Here is a 24,845-nt window from a genome sequence, read left to right on the forward strand (position 1 = left end):
GGAACATTCTGAGAATCAACTCAGGGCAGAGAGGGAGGACCAGCACTGGCAGAGGGAGAAGCTGCTAGGCAGTGCAGTTGCTCTAGAGGCCTCAGATGCTTCCTGGGAGCTTGGAAACTGGGATGACCCTTTAGGATTGTCCCATATTGAGACTAATGCCTAGGTCTTTAAATATACCCCTTTGTCCTATTTCTGCCCTCAACAGTCACCAGCTCTGGCCCGCCCGTGGAGAAGGGGATACTCCTTCCAGTGCAGGAAACCCTTTGAGAAATCATCATAGGGCTAGTTTCCAAACTACTATGGACCTAAGTGCCCATGACTCCCCAGTGGGTTCACAGGAACCTGGCAGGAACTATGAGCTTGAGATAGTTCTCAGTTTCCATGCTGGATTGCAGTTGTCCTTTCAAAGCCAGGTTTCAGCAGTCAGTATGGAAGAAAGCCAGTACCATGTGAGAAACGATGCAGGGCAGCACATGAAGGTAGTAGTGTCCAGTTGTTGAAGGTTTGAAAAGAACATGAATATGTATTGAGTCGTTTGACCTCCTTATAAATGGCAGGTCAGGTGTCTCTCTTCAAGGAGTTCCATGAAAGGCACATTTGAGGAACTCTGGATGGATGCCAGGAGAGGAGGGCTCCATGCAAGCCATCAGCCACCAGTGCTCCCAGTAGCTGGGGAACATACATTTTTGCCCTAAAGACAGAATGTGGCCACAACACATAGCATTCATTATAATGACAATCGCATGTCTCATAACCTTTCTGCCAGACAGAAGTCTTGAAAATCTTTAAGACACAGAGTCAAACAAGATACTGCTTCTTCTATTAAGCAGTTGGCTAGAGCCAACTAGAACACTTAGGAAGGTGTGGTGACTTGTATATCTTCTGATCTTGTGGATGCTGTCCTTCCTGTGACTGTATACAGACATGGAGCTGTGAGGCAACATGTAGATGTCTTGAGATGGAATCAGAAGGTGTGATTTAAGTATTGAAGTTCTTACCCCAACTTTGGTGCTTTGGATCTTCACGTTGGATCTTGTTAGGATGGGAGGCTGACAGCCACACCTCTTTTGGACTGACTGTAACCTACCTTCCCTCAGTGGGGATTTTTCTGAGTTCTGGGAAATGGTGGTGAAGAGCCTCCAGTATGTTGGAAAGCTCCCCAGAAGGTTGACTTCAGAATTATTTTTTCTCCAGGGAATTTAGAAAAATAGAATTGCTAAAACTCAGCAAAAACATACTCAATTTTGATAATTTTACTTTCATATCCTCACCATTTCAGGTTGGTGAATAGTTAAAACTTTGCCATGTGGCTGATGGTATTAATTGGTTTACTCAAATCCAATTGCTTTTCCATTGTAAGCGTGAGTCAGAAAAGTGTCCGCAGAGCCTGGAAAGGTTTGTTAAACATAAATCTCAGATTCTCCCCATTAATTTTATTTGTAATTCTGGGAGAAATACAGTACTTAAGCACCCAAAGCATTTCATTTTTTCCCCCTAGGTTTCCTAGTGTCATTTTTAAGCCTATTATGAACTTTTAATTCATTGTGGAGTTAAAAAAAAAAAAAAACTTTCTCAGGAACGAGGACTCATTTGTCTACTTCAACTGACTGCGCATAATTATGGTTTGAATGGAGCCCATTGTAACCTTTGAGAATCTCAAATCTTGTCTCTCTGTAAAGTTCAAAAGAGCTTGCTTTTACCAGCTGGCATTTAAAGAGTAAAATCTTTTCTTGGTCATCATAATATTATGTAGGTTTTCCAGGATAGTGATGTGAATGCAAGGCTTTAAATATACCACGACGCAAAAGGGCTAGCTGGGTGAAAAGCCAAGAGTGAAATGCTTTCTTCAGATGATTTAGCAAATCTCCAGGAAGGATTTGTCTTACCCCGTTGTGTAAGTCCCGCATAGCAGCGGTCACGTTCTTGCAAACTAAACTGTCTCAAAAAGAGAAAATGATTCTCCAGCCGAATTGAATCTGTAATCTGTTTACCCAGCAAATATTGGATGAGGTCCAGCACCTCTGAGGGTTTGGGGTGAGTGTGTGTGTGTGTGTGTGTGTGTGCACGCACACACACACACAGTCACGAGCATGTACAGGTGTGCACATGTCTGGCTGAAATGGTAATGACAGGTGGTTTTGTGACCAGGGGTTTTATCAGCCTGGAAGAGAACCTTCCAACCTCAGTGCCTTATGGTGTGCCCTATGGTGTCTTTTGGTGGCAGAATTTAACAACATTAATTCATTACTTTATTCCTTAACACAGTTGGGCTTGAGCAAGAGTTTTATCATTTCAAAGTTTGTCTCTTTGTGTCTGAAATTTTGAATATGTATTTTCATCATAGGTCACTACAGCCAGGGGAAATTTTAGTAGGTAAAATGACTTAATATATTGTGAAAGGGGTTTAAATTGATCAATTCTAAGAACCTGTTTTTGATTAAAATATAATGAAATAAGAAAATAAATCTGTACTTCTATTTCCCTGCTTTGCCTCTCTTCTTCTCTACCTTTGCCTCCTGTATTTTGACCAAATTTCTCTTCATACCGTTCCTCTGATACCTGTTTTTCTTACCAACTCTCATCCCAGAGGCCCTGGGCAGAAGAAATCTAATATTTTAGATGAAAAGTTGATAACGCTTGTTACCATCTGTTGTCAATAAATTTGTGGGTCCTAATGTCAGGCAAAGTGCATTGAAAAAATAATTTTATAAATACAGATCTCTATTGTGACGAATCAATGTGGTAAAGCATGTCTTTTCTATAGAGGAACCTGACTGACTTTTCTTTTTTCTGGGACAATATAATTGAAAAATGGTATTTGTTTTCTTAGGTATGTTTTTTTTTTCTCTGTTTATGTTCAGGTTCATGAAATGATGCTTATTTCATTTGTCTTCATTATTTTTGAAATCCAGCTGATATTTTGACAACCAGTGTGAACTTCAGAATCTGACACATATAGACTCTAATCTCTACCATTTACTGTGTGACCTTGAGGCAATCAGTGTGCCAAAGGTCTCCTCTGTAAAATTGGGATTATGATACTTCGCTCCTAAGAGCTTGAGATTGTACATAAAATACTATTGATTTGGCTCTAATTGCAGTTTTGTTTGTATGCCGTAACTTTTATATATCTGTATCTGTGTGTGGATATATGGTTTTCACTGGTAGTTCTGGATTTTTTTCTCACCACACCATGCCCTTTTGTAAACAAAAAAGTTGTAAATCTCTGAGGGATTAGAAGCATATGGCTAGAGAAATGGGCTATGTGGAAGTTCTCATTTTGTTTTTTAGAAGATGGGTGGATAGAGAGATAAAATACTCTTTGTGGTTTAATAGGTGATCAGTTTTTTGTTTATTGATTCATGGAAATTGAAAATAAAATGCCTGTTTTATTTAATAGGCAGGTTATAAAGCTTTCAATGTATAGCCATCTAATAACCCTTCACATTTTTCTTTTCAAATTCATAAGTTGCCAGAATGGGGGTTATACTGATTTGCCTCATGACAATAGAATTATAATGGCAGTAAGCTTCTCCTCTGAGTGTTAAATTGAAAACTGATGTGTGATAGGTCAAAGGCCAAATATTTGGCTGTCTGTCTGAATCCCTTCTGGGCCAGCAAGATTTGGTTTTGACTAGACACTGATTGATTGATTTAGCATAATAAATAACCCCTTTGAGTGTCCATCAGATTCCAGTGCATGAACATGTGACATTAAGGACCCTCATGAACAGTGTCAGTACAAGTATTCCAAGTTAGAGTGAGCTTTTGCTGGTGGATTTGAGCATTTTTGAGCCATTAGAATGGCTATATATATGTTTAGATGGCTGTATTCAATTACCTTAAGAGGATACCATTAAAGTTTTGATTTATCAATCTCTTTCCACTTGTTTTGATCCCATATTGACTGAGCAGTGTTCTGAGTTATGCGTTCTGAGTTATGCTGCAGTTCCCTATATAGGTCTGTGTACAGGAAGAATCCAGGTAAATTTTGCATGATATAGTGCTTGGGACAGTTATCTATCACTGTTAATTAAGAAATCATTATTGGAAATATTGGATCATTAGTTGGCAGGAATATATTCTGAGGGCAATATTTTAAAGACTGGTAAATGGATAGTGCATCTTCAGAGTTTTTTCTCAGAAAAGACAGGCAATTACTTGTTCCTTTGATAATTCTTTTCCGATGTCGGCTCTGTTCTCTGGCTGGTGTTCCTATAATGCCTACTGGCCAGCATGTGCCTGCCTTCATTATCCTTTAGCTTTTAGTTTTAAATTTTCATCTCTGGGTGGCTCAGTCAGTTAAGCGCCTAACTTTGGCTTAGATCATGATCTCATGGTTCTTGAGTTCAAGCCCCATAATGGGCTCTGTGCTGAAGCTCTGAGCCTGGAGCGTGCTTCAGATTCTGTGTCTCCCTCTCTCTCTCTGCCTCTCCCCCACTCATGCTCGTACTATATGTCTCTTTCTCTCAAAAATAAACAAACATTAAAAAACAGTTTAGGGGCATCTGGGTGGCTCAGTTGGTTAAGCATCTGATTTTCAGCTCAGGTCTTGAGGTTTGTGAGTTTGAGCCCTGCATCAGGCTCTTTGCTGACAGCTCAGAGCCTGGGACCTGCTTCAGATGCTGTGTCTCCCTCCCTCTATGCCCCTCCTCCCCTGCTTGCATGACCTGACCCCTGCTTGTACTCTCTCTCAAAGATAAAACATAAAAAAAAATTTAAAAATTAAAAAAAAATAAATTTTTATCTCTTTATACTTCCCCTTGAGTCTTAGGTGACTTTTCTCAAACTGTCACTTTGCTCACTTTTTTCCACTTTCTGCTTTCATTGTCCTCTCAATTTCTGAGGTTCGGCTTTCCTTTTTATCCTCTGTTTTTGACTGCTGATTTTCTTGATCATCTATTCTCATATCAGAGATGCAGTGTGTTTTTTCGTTCTACTAAAGGAACATGTATAAAATAAGTTCTCCCATTTCTTGCTCCTGTTTTCCTTAGGAAGACAATCGCTTTGTTTCTTTAAAATTTTGCTTCTGTATCAGGCAGTTGGGGGCGAGGGGAATCTATGCTTTCAAGATTGGCCATTGCATTGTGTTCTTTCAGAGCTGATACTAAATTCTCTGAAAATTTCTCCATGTTTAATGAAAGAAGATGGTAAAGTTTTGGAGATTCTGCTACTTGGCCTGTGGTGAACAGAACCAAAGGAAGTATCCTTAACAGCTTGACCTATTTGCCAGTTTCTTCTATATTTCTATAGTGTGGGATGCAAGAATAGTGGGGCAGCTTCCCCCTTCCTTGGTCTGGTCTGGTTTTTCTAATTAGCAGTGAGCTAGGACTGCGTGTCATTCTTCTTGCCCAGGGAAAGTCAGGTTTAATCTAGCATTGAGCTCTGAGGTCAGGTCCTGCTCAGAGTGCCTTCCAGCTGCTTACACCCCCAGGATGCACTGGGAAAGTCAGGTGTGCCTCATACCCCACCCACACTTCTCTTCAGCCCTGCCATTGCCATGTAACAGGCATTAGCAACATCAATTATCTGGGATCATTTCTGCAACCATCCCAGGTATATCCTTCCTTCACATGTAAGATCTTTTCATCAAGTCATACTTTGCTTCATTTTGAATCCATCTGCATTATATCCAGGAAACCCCTTGAAGTGTCTGGTGTGGAAAAACATTAGCAGATTATTCCTTATTTTAAAATATCCAATTGTTGGTCACTTCAGTGGGTATTTGAATTAGGGGGTGGAGCTTTGTGTGTTCAAGGTTGTGTATAATCTAGAGAGCGAAATATCTTTTCAAAACAGTCCACTAAGTGGTAAATTCCCTGCAACATTGTAGGTACCAGTTCCTCTTACCAACAGGGAGTGATCATCTTCTGTAAGAAAGATGCAGGGTTTAAATTAATCCAATTTCAGCCCAATCTCAGGCTCCCTACTATTTGCCCCAGACCAGAAGATTCTGTAGAGCCCCCAACAGGACCTCTCTCACCCTACAGAGACATCCAAAGAAGACGAGGAGTGTCTACTCAATGCTAATGATGCTGTGGGGATCCAGTGCCTGTGTGCTCAGTCATTTTGTACATAGTGCTGATGCTTACAGAGTTGAGTTGAGGTGTTATTCCCTGTTTCCCAAAAAGGAGGATAAATTCACGCAAAAGTAATATGTGGAACTTTCACTCGATTGTCCACCTGTACCTTGGTGTGTTTATATTTCCTTCAGGGGGCGGATGATGTTGGGAATAACAGCCAGCTCTCTCTGAGATATAGTGATGAACTTGTAAACTATTTGGAGAACATAAACATAATATAAATTTTATCTGGGTGGCAAATTGCTCCCAAGATGACTGACCCTTTGCAATGAAGAAGAAACTTGTCAGCATTGTATTTTTTTTTTTTTTGTAGGTCACACTGGTGATTAATGAATGCAGATCCCAAATGTAAAATGTGGAGGAATCAGTCCTCCATGGCCAGTTAGTAACCAAGTCTACTACCACAGTAAACCTCAAGGGATGACCATGGTTTTTAGCTTCACCTCAACTCCCTCCACACATGTATCTATGTGCTCAGATGAGAAACCCTTCCGAAATTAACTTGCTTTGCTTCAGAGAGACATTGGGGCAGGAACAGGCTCAGGCTGTAGTTGCTGTTGGCTGTCCTGTAGGCGAAATATCCCCATCTTCCAATTAGCTAGAGCAGATCAAACCAAAACAGGAGATAGAATCAAGAAACATTCAGGATTCTATGTGCTGTCACGGAGGAAATGGAACATAATCTTTTCAGTTGTGTAGTTAAAGACGCGAACAACATACTACTCTGTATGAGGGGATGCTGCCATTTCTCTATAGGGGCTCATCTGGAATTCCCCCACTCTGCGAAACTCCTGTCCTAGGGGATCTTTTTGAGAAGACAGTAGTGAGGTCTTGGTATTGAATCATTTAGTATTGAATGAGAGAATCCATTGTGTGCAGGGTTCTATATTCGATCAGAGTTGACCTTCCCAATAATATCTTTATTCCTGCATAGATATTAACCTGTGAAAGTATGTGTGTGTATGTGCACGCGCACACGTGTGTGAGCATATGTGTATGTATGTGTTGGAGTGTGGGGAGACTGTTAATATGAGATGCTCTGCAGAGGATCAGGAATACCCCCTCCATTTGGTGACTCCTACCCGCTGTCAGCCAGAATGGAGTTCATAGGCTTGGCAATACTTGCACTACACCTCAATGCTTCTCATAACAAATTAGGAGACTGTGTATTCTAACTTAGAGCTGTGCCACCTTTTTGTTCTCATTGTCATTTAGCTCTCTCTGGCCCAGAAGATGGCATACAGGTGAGCGTCCATGCTTGCCACCATCTTGCATTGGTTTATTCTGTACTGGGTTGCCAGGCTCCCCTTCCTACTGTTGGACCCTATGACTTTCTCTCCCTCAGGTTCTCTCTCTCTCTGTTTCCCCATTGCCTAGCAAATAAAGTTCCAATGTGATACTTAGTTAAAGCATATGTGTGCCTGTCTCCCAACTCATTATATCTCACAAGTTGATTCTTTTTACCTGTCATGGCAGGCACAAAGCCTCCCCTCTGCTCCCCTAGCCAGAGCTCACTCCGCTTCTCACCAGCTCACCCGGCCTGTGCTGTGCCTCAGATATCTACTCTGTGATCACATCTCTGTGTATCTTCTCCCTGTGGGCAGATTCCTCTTTATACTGAAGTCCTTTTTTTTTTTTTTTTTTTCCAAATCCTCTTTTGCATCCTGGCTCTCATGAAAATGTACATCTTTCCCAACAGTGCTGCATTGCCTCATTTTCTCTTTGCCCTCCCTGCCCTGATTAAGCGAAGGAGAGACCTTTCCATGGCCTGCTCCCTGGCCACGTGGGGTCCGGGACAGGCACCACTTATTAAAAAAATGGATCTTTAATCCCCGTGTCTCTGTGTGTGAATGTTTCTTGCATTGAGTGAGTAATTATGAGTAATTACAGCTTTTTCACTCCAGTACTTTCTGTCATACTCTTCTTTTTGAAATTCTAACATAGCTAAACCTCCTTTCCAGAAAACACTCTTATGGGTTATGTGAAGGATTCTTGTAGGATGTTCTCCTGTGAACATGCCTTAGGGCTGATGTCTAGGACAGCCTCATTTGGCTGTCCACATGGGCTACATCTTCATTAGTATGTGAAATAAATCCTCTTATGTCTCTGATGCCTCTTAGTAGATGCTGCCCTCTCTGCTTCTGCCTACATCTTTGATTTCATTTAGTGGATGGTGTCACAATAAGAACCTGAATCTAGGTGTCCTTCTCAACGTTTGCATTCTCTGTTTTGTAAATTACTTTTTAAAAAATGTTTATTTTTTCGAGAGAGATGGTGGGGGGAGAGAGAGAAACAGAAAGTGTGGGGGAGGGCCAGAGAGAGAGGGAGACACAGAATCCGAAGCAGGCTGCAGGCTCTGAGCTGTCAGCACAGAGCCTGCCTGACGTGGGCTTAAACCCACGAACTGTGAGATCATGACCTGAGTCGAAGTTGGACGCTTAACTGACTGAGCCACCCAGGTGCTCTAGTTTTGCGATTTACTTTTAGATCACTTCTTGGAAATCCGCATTTAATGACTTGCCCCTTCACATGTACTCAGTTTATTCTTTTAGTTACTAAAATATTGTCTATTTTGCATCATTTAATAGCCATCTATGCAGGATTCAGTTGTAAAGAACAGTTCTCAATCTCCAAAGGTTCAGAGGAATTTGCAGAGGCAGGAATTTTGTCTATTTTTTTTTTTTTTTTGCTTTGCTTAAAATAAGAAAAAAATACTAGTCCTAGATGGCTTCTTTTTATAAATATCTCCTGAAACGGTGGCAACTCTCTGAGTACTGCTATCGATGTTACCCCAGATTCCAAGACCACAGGTCAATATGCACTTGGCTTGCTGGCTCCTAGCCCTTTGAACAACTCCATTGCATAGTTTTCCTTCCTTTTTACCTTTTTCTGCTAAAATTTAGTTGCACGTTGTGTAAATGTAGTCCTGTAACACCTTCTCTTCTTATTAGCAACAGTAAACCAAACACAGCTCTAAAACTCCCCCCCCCCCCCCCGGAAGGTTTAATTACTTCCATAAATGTACTGTCAGATGTTTTGTCATGTGAGTTCTCTTTAACAAGGAGGAGAGGTTTATCAGGGAGAAGATAGGATTTCTGTAGTTTTGTCCCACGTATGTAACTTTGCATACACCCTTGCAAATTACTGAATGATATACAAGAGTTCATAAAACTTGACTCAGCGTCATAATTGCTGAGGTAAAAATACTCCCCATGTCTTTTAAGATGTTATTTCTGTGCCAAACTTTATTTTGCTACTCTGACTGATCAGAAAAACGACTTATTTCCATCTTGATTTTCCTTCTTGGATCAGTAGTATTCATCTGCCAACATAAAGACAGCTACTTGAAAATGATACTAATGGAACCTTCCAAATATATTAATTGTGGATTTTTATTTTTCAAATCTAGAGTGAGGTATTTCATAAAGGATTACCTGTTTTTTAAACAAATTTTTCATTATGTGAAAACGTCAGTTTATCTCCACAGACTTTGTCTTGACAAACACTTCTGATGTTTTAAGAACTCCCGGGTTGATGAAAACTAACACTATCAGTGTACACGTGGTTTACACCACCATTATTCAATTGGTGATTTAACGCTCTTTGGAGGTTATTTAGAGAAGGTTTCACTCTTGAGATTGTCAGTTGTAGAGAATCTAACATGCTTTTCACAAGAAAATGGAATAGTCTGCAGTTAAGATTGAGTAAGATAGAGTAGAGAAAGCTCTGTGAGTCTTTGAAAGCTATCTTTTTATTTTTTTAAATGTTTGTTTATTTTGAAAGAGAGAGAGTGCTAGTAGGGGAGAGGGGCAGAGAGAGAGGGAGAGAGGATCCCAAGCAGGCTCCATGCTCAGCACAGAGCCAATGTGGGGCTCGTTTCCACGACTGTGTGATCATGACCTGAGTCGAAATCAAGAGTCAGACACTTAACCAGCTGAGCCACTGAGGAACCCCTCAAAGGAAAAACTGATTTATAAACACAAAATTTCCACATAGACGTTCAAAACACTTTTAGTGATATGTTTATGGAGATAGTTTTAGTTTAACACATTAAAGTAAAACTACCTCATGTACCAGGGAGGATAACTTAATTTGAGAAAATTTGCTCAAGGAATTATTTTTTTCCTTTCTCTTTTAAAATAGAGTGTTATCTATTGGGGTCTTTCTGACTCCCTTAATCCCCCAAATACAAATAAAAGAGTTGGTTTCTAAGTATTCCTAGTAGAGTCAGTGACTTCCATTAGCACTTAGCAGTGTGCTTTGTCTGTGATGACGTCTGGAGGTAGTGAGAAGTGCCAGATCAAAGTCACAACTTAGCCTGGGGCAGAAGTTCCCAGGTGGGTCTGAAATCACTTGGAGAGGTTTAAATATATGAATGCCCAGGCTCCAACATCAGAGATTCTTAAGTAGTTTATAGTAGAAGGGGGGCCCAGGGAAAAGTATTTAAGAGTTTTCCAGATAATTCAGATCCAAGGTTGAGAACCACTTCTATCAAGAATCATTCAAGTACCTATATTCTTCACAAAAATCTTGAAACCTTTTCACATTGAGTAATTTCTGAGGTATAGAAAGGGACTCTTGTTGGGAAGCAGTTCATTTTATTTTTTTATTTTTTTTTAATGTTCTATTTATTTCTAGGAGAGAGAGAGAGAGAGAGACAGCGTGAGCAGGGGAGGGTCAGAGAGAGAGGGAGTCACAGACAGAAACAGGCTCCAGGCTCCGAGCTGGCAGTCAGCACAGAGCCCGACGCGGGGCTCGAACCCACGAACCGCGAGATCATGACCTAAGCGAAAGTCGGACGCCTAACCGACTAAGCCACCCAGGCGCCCCAAGGAGTTCATTTTAGATTGAGAAGGAATTTGGTGAGAATACCAACAAAAAAATCTTGGTCTTGGCCACGTCTGTGAATAAATAGAAAAAGATAAAGATCACCTGAAGATATATCAGACTATATTATGCTTGTGTATACTTTTTGCTGAATGAATTGCACTGAATTTAGAAGCTATATGTATGGACCGGCCCATTCTGTGAAGGATGAACTCCTTTCACTAAGAGTCTCCCTAGGAGTATAATAACATTTGCTATAGGACATTCAGTAGCATAGGGAAGATAAACATATAATATGTATTATATATATATTGCATATAGACTGTATAACTATAATGTTGCTTAGAAGTAGTAACTAGTTTTAGGTGAAGCTTCAAATAAATTCAATTTCTAGGGTTCTATGCATCTGTACATAAAATTAAATTTCTTCATAGGGTTAATAGATCAATCTGAGTGAACCTTCTGGGGAGCATTTAACTTTGCTATTGTATGAGATAAAGGGGGGATCAAGTTAATTGATCAATTATATTTATTCAACGATTTGGAGTAAACACTTTGATCCAGAGCACAGAATGGTAAAGAAACTGTTCCATGTCATGTTAAACTTATGATTGAAGAAATCTTCTCTGGTAAGTCCCAGCAAAAGGTGTTTCACCTGGAGAAAAGTTACCCCACAGAAGGCTGGGGGAATCTATAGATCTATTTGCTCATCCATGTGCCTGACAACATTGTCTGGCTTCACATCTGTTTACCTACAGTTTGGAGTTTGCAAGCCATAGATGTGAAAGTCTTGTGATTATGTAGTTACTAACTTTTATATGACGCTATAAATTAAAAATAACCTTAGAAATAGAACACGATGAACACTGGGTGATGTATGGAATTGTTGAATCACTGTATTGTAAACCTGGAACTAATATAACACTGGATGGTAACTATACTGGAACTAAAATAAAATTTAAAATGGACTTCGAAAGGGACTCCTGAGCAGCTTAGTTGGTCAATAGTCCGACTTTGGCTCAGGTCATAATACCGCAGCTCATGAGTGCAAGCCCTGTGTTAGGCTCTGTGTTGACAGCTCGGAGCCTGCCTGCTTCGGATTCTGTCTCCCTCTCTCTCTGTCCCTGACCCACTCACACTGTGTCTCCCTCTCTCTCTCTCAAAAATGAATAAACTTAAAAAAATAAATTTGGAAAAAAATTAAAAAATAAAATTTTAGACCAGCACTCCAAAAAAAAAAAGACAAAAATAAAAGTAACAATTTAGTGGGCATGTCATTTCTAAGGAAAAAATTCAAATTGATTACTATTCATGGGGGCCCCAAAGTTTTATATTAGGATGAAAAAGCTGTTTGGGAGTTATGAATTACTGTAGCCTTCTGTTAAATCTGTCTTGACAACTGTTAAAAGGCATTATCATCAAAAGCAGGGCTGCATTTCACTCTGTCAAATATAAGCAACATATAGGACTTTAAGAAAGTGTGACTAGAAGGTGTTTCAAAGCAATTGGAAGAAATACCCAAGGATCAGCTATTTCTCACTACTGTTGGGGAGAGGCTTTAGAAGAAAACCCCCAAACCCATGCCCCGTACTCTAAGTGAAAACTGAGTTGTTCAGAATTATCATTTGTAAGCCTAGAGCAAATAGAATGTAGGAATTTGAAATCACTTCTATATTGTTGTAGAAATCAGCCAACCAATTAGTCTGAAAGTAAGTATCATCAAAGTAATGTCTGTACAAGTTCACAGAGCATCCTTGGTGGTCTGAGGATCATGTGCAGTGGTGAGTCACTATGTCCAGGGCCCTGTGGAGGTGCTTGTGGGTGAACAGGTCACCTCTGTAGTGGGAAAAACATTGAGCTAGGAAACTAAAGACTTGGTTCTGGACCCAACTTGCCCTGTCTGCATTGTAGGCTCTTAGGTACGTGGGGTGCTTCTGGGCTCTACTTCTTTACGGTTAAATGAAGTGAGTGGTGAATTGTGTGACCTATTAGGCCATCCCACGTCCAAGATGTGTTAATTCAAATTCTGTTTCTTTCATGTCTACCTCTTGCATTGTTGAACTTCAGCTACTATATAAATAGTAGTTGTAAATATCAGCTGATAGAAATATTAAACATTGTATATTAAATATTCAGTATATTTATCCTATGAATATCATATATTAAATATTAACTATGTTAAATGTTAAATACATTAGAAGTATATAATTTTAAATAAATTATATATTAAATAGTAATATATACTTATAATGTTATAAGTAGTTACGTTTATATATATATATATAATTTTAAAAACAACTGCCTGGTTAGACTTAAAATTGAATTTCATCTTTACAGGAAATGTGTCACTCTGAGCTACATCTGTATCTGGTTAGTTGACGTTCAGTAACGCAAAAAGTCTATATTTAATGTATTAAGTATATTATTTATACTATATTTAATACTATATTATGGAATATAAAAACACACTATAATGTATAATATATAAATATATGCTAATTATATAATACATTAGAGCATGATTATATAATTAAAGGTATAAATCAAATAATATATGTTATATATAATAATCCTCCCTGTAATGAACCAAGTTTATTCTTCAAGCACTTACTTGAAATGATTGCTGTTAGTGAAGAGAAGATTTGTGCAGCCATGTCAAAAAGGATGCATTTTCCCTCAGATATTCACTCCCTGGTCTTTTCTAGTTCCTGAGGCCACCAATTGTCTTCTCCCCATTTTGACAATCTAACTAAAGTTAGGCTGTTTTCTAAGTAGAGAGATTCATAGGTGGAAGTTGGCCAGTTCCTTGGAAGATTTTGGAAAGTCAGAATAGCTGGAAGGAGTTTTAACAATTCTCAAACTCCAAATCCCTTTGTGATTGATACGGTTCAGTTTTTCCTTATTCTACTCTTGATTTGTTGTATTTCCTCCCTCTGTTATTTTCCCGTTTTTTGAAGGGGAACTAAAGTGTCCGAATTCCATGCAGTGCATTTAAAAACAATTTGTTCTGCATCTCTAATTACCTTTATCTATTATGTTAGGATTTTACTCATTTTGCCAAATTGCCTTGCTACAAAGCCCATTAGAGATTTTAAAGACCAGGATTAGTGCATGCTGCATATTCAGAACTTAAGTTATTAATTCATTTCTAGCGGAAATTTTTTGTTCTAATTATTATAGCATTGCAATATAGGACATTGGTCTAAGCTTCCAGAGTTGGTTGTAAAGCAACTTGAATTTGTTTTAAAACAAATTAATTGGTTATAATCAAGGGTCAAAAATAAGTATATGATACTAGTCCCTCATACCACACAGTGTCTTTTGTGTAATACTCATATTTTAAAAAAATAATGTTTATTTTTGAAAGAGAGAGAGAGAGAAAGAGAGTGTGAGCAGGAGACAGGCAGAGGGAGGGAGGCAGAGAGTATGAAGCAGGCTCTGCACTGTCAGCACAGAGTCCACTGTCGGGATCAAACCCATGAACCGTGAGATTATGGCCTGAGCTGAAGTTGGACGCTTAACCAACTGAGCCACCCAGACGCCCCAATAATACTCATATTTTTAAGTCAAAGGGCATTCAAATACTGTCATACCAGTCTGTGATATTCAAAGTCAACCACGTAATAGCATTGGTATCCGTGGATTCCTTATAGTTGGAACTCCTATATATGAAATCAGTTGAATTAAAGACACTTACAAAGGTAATTTTATAAACTGTGGGAGAAACAGATGTTTAAGCAGTGACCATCGGTGGGCAGCTTATGTTTGTCTCCATTCATTTAAGTCACATGGTTGACCCCAGGCAAAATAGCACTCTGTATGACCATTTTTTTGATGGCTCTCAAAAAAGTAAATGTTTTACATCTCTCACTTTTCTTGTCTACTTAAGAAAAATTCTCCTAACTAGTCATACAGATACTCCTTGATTGATTTAATAAAACAGTTCTAAATTGTAGCTTAACCAGCTTTCTCATTTTCAATAAATTATAGGCATCTAGAAATCAGTAAACTAGTTTGATAAGAGAGTGGAGGTGTTTCTGACATGTGTCCATTTTCTTGGACCTTCATTTCTAGTGATGTGAGTAGCAGAGGGTGGAAGGATTTATATGATGGATTCACAGGCCTTTAGGAGATTGCTCCTCTGAATAGGCAGGCTGAGGCCACATTGGGCAGCTGAAGAGCCAGAGGGAGCTAGAATTCACTCCAGCAGTGCCCACTAGGACATAGGCCCAGCCTGTCCTTCAGTGGACCTTATCTTAACTTCCCTCTTCACTACTTTGGAGGACTGTTGATGAGGTTGTGGAGAAAAGTTTCAGTCCTTTCTACATTAGCATTTAGCAGGTGATGGCTATGACAGGTGTGAATTGTGTTCCCTAAACTCTTCTGTATGATATCTTTTTTTTTTTTAATTTTAGTAAGTTAAATAAGGTACAATAGCTACACTCAGCAAGGCAGTAAGAATACTAAGACCCCAGACTTGTTTAAATTTGGCAGAATCCCTTCACTTTCATTGGGTAGGTTAAAAAATGGGGACTTCTTTGATGGCTACAACCGAGAATGAGAATAGGAGCACCTATAACCAGTGGGGTTCTCCCTTAGCTTTACAGTCAACACTGCTATTGTTTCTGGTTAGTCTTAGAGATCCTACCCCTGGACTGCTCTCCCTAGGGTGAGACCAAAGGCGTAGCCACAAGGGCCTCCTTTGCTGCTCTGGAAGGTCACCTCTAGGTAACAGTACCTGCTAATTCTCTAGAGCCTTTTCCCACTGATTTGCATTCTGCATACAATCAGGATCCAGGACTCTTACAGAAACACCTACCCTGGATTCTTCTTAGTTCCAGAAAAGCCAGTCTTTTCTCCACAGTTGAGCCATTCTGGCCTTCTCCCACCCTTGGACATTCCCAACCCATCTCATCCTTAAACTTTGGCTCCGTGGTTTCTTTGAATGTATTTTTTAAAATCTTTTTTTAAAAATTTTAAAAAATGTTTTATTTATTTCTGAGAGAGAGAGAGACAGTGTGAGCAGGGGAGGGTCAGAGAGAGAGGGAGACACAGAATCCGAAACAGGCTGCAGGCCCTGAGCTAGCTGTCAGCACAGAGCCTGACATGGGGCTCGAACCCACAAACCGTGAGATCATGACCTGAGCCGAAGTTGAACATTTAACCGACTGAGCCACCCAGGCGCCCCTAAATCTTTTTTTAAATGTTTGCTTATTTTTGAGAGAGAGAGGGAGAGAGAAAATCCCAAGCAGGCTTCACCCAGCCAGAGCAGAGCTCGAACCCACAAACCTGTAATATCATGACCTGAGCTGAAAGATTTGGATGTTCACATGACTGAGCCACCCAGGTGCCCCCGAGTGTGTATTTTTAAAAACAACTGTCTGTTAATTCTCACTTAGGAAAAGATAAGTCTACTTCTAAGTTTCAAAGGTATAGTTGTTCTTCTGGGACTGTATGTTGGAGTTGGGGTTGGAGTTGGGGTTGGAAGACTCCTATGGCACCAGAATGAAACACAAATGAAAATCTTAGTCAATTATACTCTTCCGTAGTTCTTTGTTAGAATGAAGATTAATTATTTAGACTTTATAGTTTTGACTGCCCTAGTTTCTTTGGATGTAGAGGAAGCAGGAGAACTGATGAACAAATATGTGTCGAGTAGGTCTCAGACATGTGTATTCAGTGGCAGCAAGGGTTGCTTTAAGAAAATAAAGTGAAGAAAATAGTGCAGATTTCCAAATATTGTCGGGAGGAAAATTCTTGGAAGGGCATGTATCGGGGAGTTCTGAATATAAGTATTGGTGTTGGCCTTTTTAGAGAGTGATTATTGAGAAAAGGGATACTTGAACATTAATAAAACTCTAAGACTAGAAGTCATGTGATAAAGTTATATATGCTTTTGAGTAAGAAGCAGTGTTGTTTTCATGTCTTATTTATTCATTTTTATCCATTTGAAAGTTTGTGGGCAGTATGGAGCTTCAGAGTTGAGTGAGATAATGTCCGCACTGTTGAAGACTGAACTCTTGTACAAAGAAGACAGGTTTGCCAGGAGCTGACCACAGCACAGTGGGTTCAGTACAGCCAAGATGGTGTGAGTGAAGCATTTCTGGAATACTAAGGAATATGTAAACCATAAACCTGTTCTGAGAGAGCAGGACTGACCTTTGATCTTGTGGGGTGTGAAGTACATCAGATAAATAGCAGTCAATGGAGATGTGGAACTCCAATAAAAGGAAGAGTGTCAGTAAAGCTAATAAAATTATCAACTGATTATGGAATGTTTGAGTAATGTTAGTCCCTGGTAGAGTGAGTGTTAGGAAAAAGTTGCTGAAGATGAGGCTAGACTCAGATCTACTTGGAGAGAGCCTTGTAGGAACTTCCAAAGGCATGAGTGATTCATTTCATAGACACTAGGGAGTTATCAGGTATTTTTAAGCTGGAGAGTGATATGTCCAGACTTCTGTGTCAGTACTTTATTCTTTTTTTTCCTCCCAGGTGATTCAGGTGCTTTGTGGAGCAGGTAGGAGAAAAAAATAAAAAAATACAGGGAGCCTGGCACTGTCATGTATTGCTGGTGGGAATGCAAACTGGCACAGGTCTTCCGAAGGAAAAGTTGGCAGTATATAACAAAACTACATAGGTGCTTACCTTTTAACTCAGGATCCCACTTCTAGGGATTTATGCTAAAGATTCACCTCCAACAACCTGAATAAGATTATTTATTGCAGTATTGTTTGTAAGTGCAAAATGCTGGAAGCAACCTAAATTTCTACACATGGAAGAATGATTGAATAAACTATATTATATCTACACAATGAAGTAATACACACCTTTAAAAAGTGAGAAGGATTGCTGTTTAGTTGTTTCCAGAGTATACTGTTAAATAGAGAGGCAAAGTGCAAATAAGTTTCTGTACGCTACCTTTTATGTAGGAAAAACTGTTTGAGAATATGCATGTAACAGGGGCGCCTGGGTGGCTTAGTCGGTTAAGCGTCTGACTTTCGCTTAGGTCATGATCTCGCGATTCGTGGGTTCGAGCCCCGTGTCGGGCTCTGTGCTGACTGCCAGCTCAGAGCCTGGAGCCTGTTTCAGAGTCTGTATCTCCCTCTCTCTCTGACCCTCCCCTGCTCACGCTGTCTCTCTCTCTCTCCTAGAAAAAAAAAAAAAAAAAAAAAAAGAATATGCATGTAACAGCTAACTTGTGCTAAAGAAATAGAAGAAGCATAAATCAGAAACTAATGATATCAGTATTTAGGAGGAGGATGAGAAAAGACCAGAAAGAAGAAGGGAACAGGAATGAGGTAGTAGAGATGAGGGAGTAATAGTTCTTTGATTAAATACCTTCAGTTTTGTACTGCCTTTTAGAACCAGAATAATGTTTTATATGTTTAAAAGGATAATTAATTAAAATTTAGTGGAATGTGAGTGGAAGCCAAAGGGAATACAAATAATATAAAAACACCTGTGTCATAAATGAGTTAAATAACCATATGAAGGAAGAACTGACCTACATAACTTTGGATAATAGCATTTTGACTATTTACTGTAAGACCAAAGATAAAGTCTTCTTAAATGTCATATTTTGCGTAGTAAATTTGTCTCCCACAGAGATACAGATTAACAATTGTGTAACTGCATTGAGTATTTGAGGATTGAACAAATTGGTAGATATTTTTTAGTTAATGAGCACTATATTTTTCACTATTGGAAAATAATTCACAAATAAGGACAGGATGAAGTACAGAATAAACTCCATGCTGTTAGATTAGAAATGGTTTTTAATATATATACAGACAGATATATACAGAAATATAAGAGTGTGTACATGTATATACATATTCTCTAGCTTTGTCTGAGGGGAACTAGGCAGTGACAACCCAGGAGCAATGAGCACACCTGACAGCCAGATCCTGGTCTCTAAATATCATTCTCTAATTAAAAAAACTACATTTCCTTGGGAAACTGATTCCAGAACTGGAGCTGAGACAATATGAGTCAAAGGTATTTTGTAGTGCCAGAAAGTGTTTAAAAAAAAAAAAAAGATAGGAATATTTTGAAAGGACACAGGAGCCGATCTGAAAGAACTCTCAAGGGCCAAATTTGGAACAAGTTGGGCAAATAAATGAATAATTAAGACAGTTTACATTATAACCCATAGGATAAATGTCCATAAGTCCATATTGATTTAAATATTTGAAAAAGTAAATAAATGGGCCAAGAGGACTATTTTCTTTAGAGAATTCCATTTGATGAATGTAGAACAAATGAGAGAAATAGAAAATCACCACTGGATGTACAACAGTTACAGCAACTGATACAGGCCAGATTCAGTGATGGAGACTAAGATTTATGGGTGAAAATTTGAATAGAAACAGGATGTTTGCAAAGTCTCAAGGTATCTCCTTCAAAGTGTTCACTGAATTACAGAGGAAAACATAGAAAACTTAGAATGGAGAAATCCTGAAGGTATCACTTTCATGAAGTGATCAAAGTTAGTATCAGCAATAATAAGACATTAGCATCATGTTCTTAATATGATGCACTCAGAAGGACCTATCATCATTTTTGTGGTTTTCTTTCTAAAAAATACATACATAGCCTCAAGTCTAATTTTGAGAAAACCTCAGAAAAACATTGAGGGACATTCACAAAGTCACTGACCAATTGTTTTTTTCTCCACAAGTGTCAAGGTCATGAACTATAAGGGAAGACTGAGAATGGTTCTAAACTGAAGGAGAATAAGCAAGCATGACAGCTCTGTGCAATGTGGGATCCTGAATTGGACCCTAGAACAAAAAAAAGACATTCATGTGAAACTGGTAGAATTTCAGTAAGATCTGTAGTATAATAAATTGCATTGTACCAATGTTAGTTCCCTGGGCTTCATAATTATATCATGTTTTTATAAGCTATTAACATTAGAGGAAAATGATCAAAGTGTGTAAAGGAATTCTTTGTACAATGTGAGCCCTAAAATTATCAGAAGCATAGTGGGAGAGTGACAGATAAGGAGCCTGGGACCTGATTTGAAAATTTCAGCCATGGTTGGAAAGCCAGGGGTTTGAGAGACATAAAAGTTTGTGCCTGATTAAGTGGAGTGAGAGATAGTGGAGGCTGAGAGGAGGGATAAAGGGTAGAATTTGACTCTTGCTAATCCAGTTTGGATAAATTCCACAGCTAACCCTTCTCCCTGAAATATTTATTTAGCATTGAGCAGCTCAGTGGTGCCATTGGGTTTTGAGGAATGAGAGAAGCTCCAAATCTCCAAATGGAGATGGGCCAAGAGCCAAATCTAGAAAATCCTTCCATGGGAGAAATTCAATCTCTCCACTCTTCCCTTAGGATTCTGGGTGTTTTCTGCATAATAAAAAAGGAAAGCTAAACCAAATGTAACTGAAATGCCCTGCAACAAAATGACCTTATTACCAAATGAAAGAATTGCATGGCTGTGTACATATTCTCTTTCCTCTGATTCTGTCCAATATCAGGACTCTTAGATAAGATTTTCAGAAGCTGCTTTAAAAAACCTTCTTTCCAGGACCAGATTGTGTGTGTGGGGGGGGTGGGGGGGTGGCGGTGGGGCACAAGGTCGAACAAAGAGCAGAAATTTTGAAGGGATGCTATCTGAAGGTAGGATAGAAGATGAGATCTTTAACAAATTCTTTTCTTTGGAGAACACGTATTAATCATTAATGAAGATCTTGTATTTGTAAACTATTGAGAAGAACGATATTAATGACCGAGACATTCAGATAGTTATTTAGGATCTTAAGGTATTCGATGTTCAAAATATATAGGTCATCCTCTGTATTGGGTAGTTGAATTAATAGAAATTGCCATTTATTGAATGGCATGCCAGATACTAGGGAATATTTTTTATATATGTACATTTTAATTTTTATAAAACCCTACAGTATAGTTTTTTGACAGGTGAAGAATCTAATATTTGCAGCAACTTTGCCCAATAGAAATATAATGCAAGTCACAAATGGAGGCCATATATGCAATGTTTAAATTTTTTTTAAAGATTTTACTTTAAAAAAACCTATTTTTGAGAGACAGAGCATGAGCAGGGAAGGGGTGGAGAAAGAAAGAGACACAGAATCCGAAGCAGACTCTAGGCTCTAGGCTGTCATCACAGAGCCTGACGTGGGACTTGAACCCATGAACCGTGAAATCATGACCTGAGCTGAAGTTGGACACTTAACTGATTGAGCCACCCAGGCGCCCCTTAAAGATTTTACTTTTAAGTAATCACTACACCCAATATGAGCTCTAAGTTACAACCCCGAGGTCAAGAGTTGCATGCTCCACCAACCGATGCCCATGTGATTTTTAATTTTTAGTAGCCACATTTAAAAACATGAAAAGAAACAAGTGAAATTAATTTTAGTAGTATGTATGATTTAACTCAGTTCATCCAAAATACTTCAATATGTAATCATGTAAACATTACTAATGAGGTATTTTACATTTTTATACTATATCTTTAGATTGGAACCTATTTATACATAGACGACATCTCAGTTCAGATGCTCAATTTTCATTGGAAATACTTGATCTATATTTAGATTTCATAAAATATTTAGATTGTATAAAGTGTACAGTTGAAACATTTACATACTCAAGTTGTTCCCACATGCTTAAAGTTGTCGAAATAATTGAATAAAGTTATCTGCTTTTAAATTTAAATTTTAATCTATTAAAATGAAGTAAAATTGAAAATTCAGCTCCGTCATCACACTAGCCACACTTGAGGTGCTTAGTAGCAACATGTGGCTAATGACTGTCACGGGGGACATAAGTTTTGAGAATTGTGATGAATTACCCAGGACTTCTGAGCTCATCAGTGCTGGAAGGGACATTGAGTCTGAATTCACATGATGCAGAATTTCCTGATCTTTAACTGCTTGCATGAAACTATTGTTGCCTAGCAGAAGTTGGGTAGTCGTGTGAGAGCTCACTTAGTCAAATGGATGCTCCCCTCTGCTTTTTGATAATTGTACTTCAGCTGATGGGCTGAATGCCTACAATCAATTGTCCACTGTGAGGCAGCTTGTTTATAAGCAGGAACAGGCAGGCCTTCAGAGAGAAGCAAGCAAACACACTCCACAGGCAGAAATGCTAATGTATTTCTTAGTTAATCTCCCTTCATTGCCATAGTGAAAGGAGAACAAGAATGCAAATGGTTAGCTGAAACCATTTCACTGGGGAGGTTGGCTCTATTTTACCCTGATTCTCTACTTGTACTTCATTGAGAGTCTGAGTTGATTGTCCTTGTAATACTGCTTTTAATTTTGTATGTTTGGGGGCTTTTTCATGTTAAAAAACAAAGGGTATTAGATTCCTCTTCTCAAGGGACTCACATTGATCTTTCCAGTGAGGAGTTTTGGCTTCTAAAATAAGGGAAATCTAGACAAAATCCTTTAATTGGCAGAGAAAATTGCCATGGACTTGATCCCCCCCCCCCACTCAGCATCATTAGAGAATCATTTTGATGTTTCCTCTGTTTCATGATTGATAATATTTTTAAAAATCCTGCAAACACACTGGTTTCATTTCTTGATGCTGGTTTATTGCAGACATGGTTCCTAGAAAAAAATGCTTGCTTGTTAGTGATTTGCATTTTGACCACAGATTTTCCTTAGGGAAAAAATGTGCTGGGCAGTGAAGTCATGCAACCCTGTTTCTTGACTGTGGCCATTCTTCAGATGGTGGATAATTGTTTTTGTACATAGAGGAAGAGAAGAGTAAAAGAAGAGAAATTGAATGACATGCCAGTGATTTTAGTTAATTTCATAATAACTTAATCTACGTCAGACAAAATAAAATGAATCACAACCTAAAAGGAGATGACTTTTTAATGAAAATTATTCAGGCATGTCATTTACACTGTGTGTGTGTGTGTGTGTGTGTGTGTGTGTTCTTATTTCAAACAGAAAAGCCATTAAACAGGAAAAATAAGAGTGACTATTAAAAGCCCGTAGTAATTTTGTTAGCCAGTGTTTTGTTTTTCTCTTTAGTTTTCTATATGAAATGTTGGATGCAAATTATATGGGATAAAATAATTGTTCTCTCCCTGAACTATAGTCACAGGGTGACCTATTGGGTTTGCTCTATTTACTGTGTCTGCAGCATAATTATGAAGACTTAGCTGTTCTCCCAAATAGTTACAGATGTGGGAGAAAAATAAATTACTTTTGCATGCTAGCCCTGGAAGTCGTGCTGTTGTAATATAATGTAATCGGCCATGAACAAAAGGAAGTTATTATATTCATTTATATTAGTTTGAAAGCCAAGGAAATGTATTATATTATTTTAGGCTGAAGAATTAAGGCAGTGCCATTGATGATTTTTCCCTCCAACCATCCAGCTTGACTCTGAAGGTCATCTTCATGAAATGTGGTAATTTCAACCTTTTCATTTTACTTGGGATATAAGCAAATAATGATAGCTGTCATCAAATATTTGAAGACTTCTGGAAGAAGGGTTCTGTATGACTTCATGTGGGAGAAACTGGATCAACGGTTAAAAGTGACAGCAGGACAGATTTTAATTGAAAATAAGACATGATCATGGTCAGAACTATTTAAAGGTAGAACGGAATTCCATGAGAGCTGGGGGCAGTTCCCAGTATCTTAATGTCCTTGGAGGCCTTTTCCTTTAAGGCCAGAGATTCTCCAGAATTAGGTAATTAGGTGGATTTAGAAACAGCAACAAAAAAAAGCATTTGAAGTCCTTTTACTTCCAACCCCAAGACCCATGAAATCAGACCTCTAGAGGGAGCCTGGGTTTGTAACAAAATATCCGTGATTGTGAATGAGCCACTTGGATATGATGACTCTGGGGAAAATTGCTTATACTTTTGCCTTCCTATATGTGTATAAATCAGATATTTAGAAGATTTAGGTAGAAGGAATTTTAATATATAAATACATAAATGTTAATATACTTTTAAACATTAAATATATTTTAAAAGGTAATGATACTTATTTCCTTTACATGCAGGAATATGATTATCTCTCTCTATATATATATAATATATCTCTATATCTGTATCTATAGATATATATCTATTTGCTAAACTTTAAATAAACAGCACTTTAAAAAAGATAGTGAAGTGTTTCACTCTTTACCTGAAATGGCAAAAAATAACAGGAAGTTCATTGAAAGTGCACAGGGGAGTGTAAAAATGATGCAAGGTAGGGAAAAAATAATTATGAACTTTGGAAGAGGTGGCAGATTTTTTTCCATGGGTTTTTAAAAAAAATTTTCATTTATAAGATGCATTCAGTATGTTCTCACATAATGATCACCCTTTGACTTACTGGCTTAAAAATATCTACTCAATTTTTCTCAGTTTTCTCAAGGTTACCAGTTATGTTTTCAGGTTTGAAATACACTGTATAAACCTAATCATAGTCATTTTTTAAAATCACTCCTTTTTAAAGGGACAGATACAGTAAATGGTGTCATCTTATCTGAATTCTCTGAAAGATGTTTATTGAGACCTATACATAGAGAGTGAGAGGCAGGGACAGAGATACCTGGGGGTTATTTAGAGTGAGCTTTCTTAATTATTTAGGTCTTATTTATTTATTTTTATATTTTAGAGAGAGAGTATGAGTGGGAGAGAGGGGGAAAGGGAGAGGGAATCTTTTTTTTTTTTTAAGTTTATTTACTTATTTTGGGAGCACAAGCAAGGGAGGAGCAGACAGGGAGAGTAGCAAGGAGGCTCTGGACTGTTAACGTGGAGCCCTATGAGGGACTCAATCTCATGAATTGAACCATGAAATCATAACTTGAGCCAAAAGCAAGAGTTGGACACATAACTGAGTAATCCACCCAGGAAACCCCAAGAGAATCTTAATGAGGCTCTGTGCTCAGGGTGGAGCTAGTGTGGGGCTTGATCCCAGGACTCTGGGATCATGACCTGAG

This window comes from Hyaena hyaena, unplaced genomic scaffold (genome assembly GCF_003009895.1).
Source record: "Hyaena hyaena isolate Hyena2069 unplaced genomic scaffold, ASM300989v1 scaffold_885, whole genome shotgun sequence".
In the NCBI taxonomy this organism is placed as follows: Eukaryota; Metazoa; Chordata; class Mammalia; order Carnivora; family Hyaenidae; genus Hyaena; species Hyaena hyaena.